Source organism: Peromyscus californicus, unplaced genomic scaffold (assembly GCF_007827085.1).
Source record: "Peromyscus californicus insignis strain IS unplaced genomic scaffold, ASM782708v3 Scaffold_17__1_contigs__length_78620276, whole genome shotgun sequence".
In the NCBI taxonomy this organism is placed as follows: domain Eukaryota; kingdom Metazoa; phylum Chordata; class Mammalia; order Rodentia; family Cricetidae; genus Peromyscus; species Peromyscus californicus.
This window is the reverse complement of record NW_026294469.1, coordinates 10,851,502-10,857,501: the sequence shown is the minus strand read 5'-3', so window position 1 is coordinate 10,857,501 and position 6,000 is coordinate 10,851,502.

The following is a 6,000-nucleotide window of genomic DNA, read 5'->3' as shown; positions in this document are numbered from 1 at the left end:
TATGAATATATTAAAGCTCCAAAAGTATTTTTCCCTAAGTCACTAAAAGAATAGCCTAGCAAAATCCCATGAGCTTTGTTAGGATGTTAAATAGGTTAATAAATGGATAGAAAAATGGTCTAGAAAATTCTCTCATTAACTGTTCTCTGTATCATAATTGTATTTCTTGGCTTGTTTTCATAGCTGCAGCATTATTATTATTATTATTATTATTATTATTATTATTACTTACTAGTTTTTTAGACAGGGTCTCTCTGTGTAGCCTTGGCTGTCCTGAAACTCGCTCTGTAGACCAGCCTGGCTTGGAACTCAGGGATCTGCCTTCCTCTGCCTCCTGAGTGCTGGGCTTTAAAGTTCCTGTTGCAGTAAATACATTCATAATACGTTACCTTTCATCTAGATCAGAAGTTTGCAACCTGTGGATTGTGGCCCCTTTGGATGTTAAACGACCCTTTTATAGGGGTTACCTAAGATCATCTGCATATCAGATATTTACATTATGATTCATAACAATGGCAAAATTACAGTTATAAAGTAGCAATGAAAATAATTTTGTGGTTGGGGGTCACCACAACATGAGGAACTGTGCTACAGGATTAGGAATAAGAGATAACAGCATTAGCAAGGTTTAGAACCACTGGCCTAGATATTTTATCTGAGTCATTCACCTGTGAGTATAAAACTTCTGTTGTTAATGTGCTCTGGTAAAACGGATTAGGATTTTTGTTGTTGCAGTTGTTTAACAACCTAAGGGCTATAAAATAAAGTGAATAAAGTGCATTGATCAACTCTTGCTTTGTACTAGGTAGTCAGATACCCCTGCATATCATCAAACTCCAGGGCAAGTGATCTTTTAAAAAAGCAAATGATGGGGTGAGTGGTGGTGGCGCATTCCTTTAATCCCAGCACTTGGGAGGCAGAGGCAGGAGGATCTCTGAGTTTGAGGCCAGCCTGGTATAAAGAATGAGTTCTAGGACAGCCAGGGATACACAGAGAAACCCTGTCCCAGGTAGGGTGGTGGGTGTAGGCAGAGTTTTCTTGTCCTGACTGCCTGTTCCCAAATAACCTACTCAGAGGATGAATATGAATTATAAATGCTCGGCCAATAGCTTAGGCTTGTTACTAGCTAACTCTTACACTTAAATAACTCATTTCTATTAATCTATGTATTGCCATGTGGCTCATGGCTTTACCTGTCTTCTGGCACATCTTGCTTCCTGGGCGGCTTGCTGGCATTTCTCCTGACTCTGCCCTCCTTCTTCCCATCATTCTCAGTTTGGCTTTCCCACCTAAATTTTCTGCCCAGCTACCAGCCTGTCAGATTTTGATTAGCCAATGAGAGTAATGCATATTCATAGTGTAGAAAAAGATTGCTCCACAGCGGTGGGGGAGCAAATGGTGGAGAGTAGGACATTTTGGCCACAATAAGCAGATTCTTTTGAACTGTGTCAAGGAATAATTTTTGTTTTTCCCTTTTAACAAGGTAAACAGCAGGAGAGAGATCTCAGAGATGCCAGGATTAACCAGTTTGAATTTGCATCAGATCTAACAATTGGGGTGTTGTGTTTCTGTTGCAAATTCTAAAGTTTACCTCTACAGTCACTTCTTCCCTCTGCTGCTCTAACCTGTCTCTGTCTCTCCTTGCCTACTTGACGATTCAACTCTTATTTAGAAGAATAGATCTACTTTAGTATATATGCAACTTGAATCTAACTCTTGTTTAGGAAAATAGACGTTTTTAAATAGCAACCACATGGTTTGCCTCCATTGTGACTGATGACCTCATTAGCATGGAAGTAGCCATGTGCTTCCACTCTAATTAATAACAATAAATTTTTTCCACCATACCTCGCCTTGGTTATGTCCTCAATCTTACTCACTGGGCACATATGCATCAGTGTGGTGACCTCCCTTAGCCTTTTTAGGGTTGCACAGGCTCCATGTACATGCAGCCTCAAGCAAGTGAAGGCAGCCTCTTCTGGTCAACCTGGGTATTTAAGATCACCCCTTCCCATGGAGTACAATGCACTTTGCTTTCAATGTGACATGGCTACACTTTGATCCTTCTATCTTCATTCTTCAGCTGGGTGTGATGGTGAATGGCAGTAACTTCTAAAAGGTGGAGACTGGATGATCAGAATTTAAGATCTTTTGCAGCTACATAGTGAGTCTGAAGTCAGCCTGAGCTATTGGAGATCCTGTTTCAGAGAAAAAGCTAAAACTAAAAATGAAAACAAAAATCCCACCTTCACCCTTCCTTGCCTGCTTGCTCACTGCCCAGAACATTCTGAAGGACTCCTCATTTCCACGAGGCAGGCTTCTTACTCCAGTCAGCCTTGGATTTGCTGACCCTGAGCTGGGGCCAGTTGGTGGCTATCAGGCACTTCAGATTCTCTTTAAGGCAAACTGCTGAATAAACCCAGCAGAAATCAAGCTGAGAAAAAGAATGGATAAAGCTAACAGGGTCTACTAATTTTCCAATTTTGATTTATAAACTAGTGACAAGTCAGGACTAGAGGGAGGTGACCTGACTCAGAAAAGGGGCCATGACTTCATGTACTACTTTTCCTTCCCAGCATCGATGCTGTGTGATATCATTTAAATAGAATCCTGACACAGATGCTTATGACAAAATTGCTAAAGAAAGCTTGAATCACAGATCGTCTGTATCAATTTCAACAACGTTGATAAAAGCACCCCAGCTAGAAAGGTTTACCCTGACACGTGAAGGAACCCATGTGAAGATGGATGCTGGGGCGGCTGGCAGGAAGGGCATAAGATCAACTCAGCTGATAATATCTTGGCTGGGCTCCCAGTTCTGTGCCTTATTCCTCTTGACCTGAGGCCAGTTATTTTGTCTCATCTGGCTGGCTCCTGTTTCCTGATCCCCAAATGACCTATGATGCTCACCAAATGGGTGTTGTGAAAATGATGTGCAAGTGGTTTGAAAACTTGGAAACACAAAAGGGGGTTCCAATGATATGAAAGAATGGTCTTCATCGAAGATGAAGGATGGGAGGCATGTGGAGAGCCGCACAAAATTTGGGTCAAATGCTGAATTAGGGATTTTCTTTAATTTCTTTATTAGACGTACTATTTCAGACATACCATAGGTATGGCTTTAATGTGATGAAGTTTGCTTGTCAGTGTCATATTTATTTTAAAATTTCTCCACTATAACCTAAACATTGAAGAAATCAATATCTTTTTTTAAACTCAGAATTCTGACCATATTTATAAGGGAAAATTTATTGAAGAGAAGGTTCTGTACTGCAACATATGTATAAATAATTTTATGACTCATGCTAGTGTCTAACTTCCATATAATTTACATGTAATTATATAAAAATTATGTAAAATATTCAGTTGTGTAAAGCATAATTTATCAACTCAATAATATTCCTGAGCTAGGTCTCAGATAGTGAGACCATGTGCTGGAAAAGTTATAATATTACATATTTATATGCTCATAAAATTAAAATTAATTTTTATGGATGGTATATGCATGTGTGTCTGTAGGTTTGTGTGTGCAAATGTGAGCACTTGTGTGTGGAGGCAAAATGTCTTCCTATCTACCTCTCCACTTTCTTTTTGGAGACAGGGTCTCTCACTGAACCTGGAGCTCCTCTAATTCAGCTAGACTAGCTGTTCAGTAAGCTCCAGGGATCCTCCTGTCCTCTTTTTCCCAGGATTAAGATTATAGATGAGTCTCACCATGTGCAACTTTTTACTTGTGAGCTGGGGATGAGAACTTGGGTCCTCATGCTTGAGCAAACACTTGAACAACTCAACCAGAGCCCTAGCCTCATAATTACTCGATTTAACCAGTGATTACAATACAGAGGTTTGAAGCCTTAGCAACGATTGAAAATGAGATGATATCTTTTTTTGTTTGTGAAGACAGGATCTTGCTAGGTTAGCTTGGCTGGCCGGATGTTTGCTATGCAGCCACAGCTGCTCTTAAATCTGCAGTGTTTCCTGTCTCAGCCTTCTAAGTGCTGGGATTACAGGTGTGTACCCCGGCTCCTGGTCAAAGTGAGCCTCTGGATGCTGATTTTATTGTTCCCATTTTCCTCTTCTAGCACGTAAAATTCTTTTTACCAGGCTCATAAAGAAATCTGAAGCACTTGGTGGATGCTGCTCATTCTTACTCAGCATATACCAAATAAAATGTCTTTTATCTCCAGCAACAATTTCTCCATTCTTCCTTCATTCTCTCTCTGCTCCTTCCTTTTCTTTTTGTAACAGTCTTGCTCTGTAATCCACAGTGGCCTCAAACTCTCTATCCACCTGCCTTAGCCTCCCAAATTCTGAGATTACAGGCATTGTAAAAACCATCAATTATGATTTAATTTATTCAGTTATATATCTAAAATTTCAAGTGTGGGGGCTCCAACAACCAGAAGATAATAAAAAAAAAAATCACTACACGCCTAGTAGTAATACAGTTAGAAGAAAGTCATTAAATGGAATTTCCTTCTTCTGTCTTGCCATTATAAATTACAGTCTACTCTCATAGGTTTAAGGTGTTTTCACCACTGTTGATAAAAACACCAAACATCTCAGATTTCTGCAGCCTACTTTGCTGTGGAGTTTGCCTGGCCCCCCAGGAAGTATCAGTTGCTACCGCAGACTTGAAGAGGCTCAGTTTGCATTTCATAGGCTCCAAGCATTCTGTCTCTGTCGTAGAAATGAGCTGAGTACAGTGTTTTAAGGTTCAGCACAGTGGTATTACCGGCCTACAAGCCTCTAGGCTTAATCTTTGGCATGGGAGTTGGATAGGGAGTGAGGAAGGGGAGCGTTGAGATCCTCCCGCGTCTCTTAAGATCACCAGAGACAAGAAACTTACAGTAGGAAATTTGGTGTTTAAACAGACAGATAAGCATCCCTGTCCCTTGGGAGACTGATCAAAAGGAGAGATTTTAGATCAGGCTACTCTTGCCCTTTACCCTTTAAAGGCATCAACTCATTTAATAAAGTGACCACATGCATTTGTTTTCTGGTGTAATTGTAGAGGTATGATGTATTCCAGAAGAGTCAATTAAATACAATTTTTTAAAAACCAGAAGTTCTGTGTATGTATGTGCATGTTTGTATATGTGCACAGGTTCACATACACGTGTGCATGAGTGTGTGTGTGTGCAAATGGAGGGCAGAGACTGACGTTGGTTGTCTTCCTCTACTCCACTTTGGCTTTTGAGAAGGGGCTTGGAGAAGGGGTAGTCTTTCACTGAATCCAGAGCTCCCCAATTGCCTAATACTGGTTGCTAGTGAGCAGCTGGGGTTTACCCGAGTCTAACCTCCTGGTGATGGGCTTGAAGCAGATCATGGCAGAGCACACACAGCTGTTGCTACCACTAAGTCCGACTCTGGCTCTGGCAGTCCTAACAAACCAGGACCAAGCACCTGCCCTCAACAGGACAGTTAAACATAAGTAACAGTGACAAAGAAAGGTGATTTATTCAATGTGGCCACACTGGGAAAAGAGGCAGATAACGAGATCCAGTGACCTCCTCACCCCAAGTTTACCTTCAGAGTCCTGACATGAGGTTTAGATTTTCAATGCAGGGCAAGGAATACGCCTAACTAAGCAGTCCTGGGCAGACAGTGGTCCCTTCCATCATTGACCCAGCGTCCTTTTCCTACAAGATGGTCCGACAAGTTGTCAGAACCGTGTGAAACCTCGGAGAAATAAGTCCCTGCTCTGGCTAGCACCAGGCTTCAGCCTTTTCTTTTCCCGGTATGGAGAAATTCCAATTTCTTAAAGACCATTGTTTTTAATAGTTTGAAGGCTAAAAGAAGGACCACATATCTCTTTGGAATCTATCTTTGGTCCTGCCAGGATGGTGTATATAGTCACGATGAACTGATCAACTGAAAAGAAACACCTGCATACAATATGCTGGGGGTATGTGATGTAGGTGAGGAGCCCGAACAATGTAGCTAGCAGCAGGAAGCCATGGAACAAAGGGTAGCCCCGCGCCTAGGAGGTGCATCAGT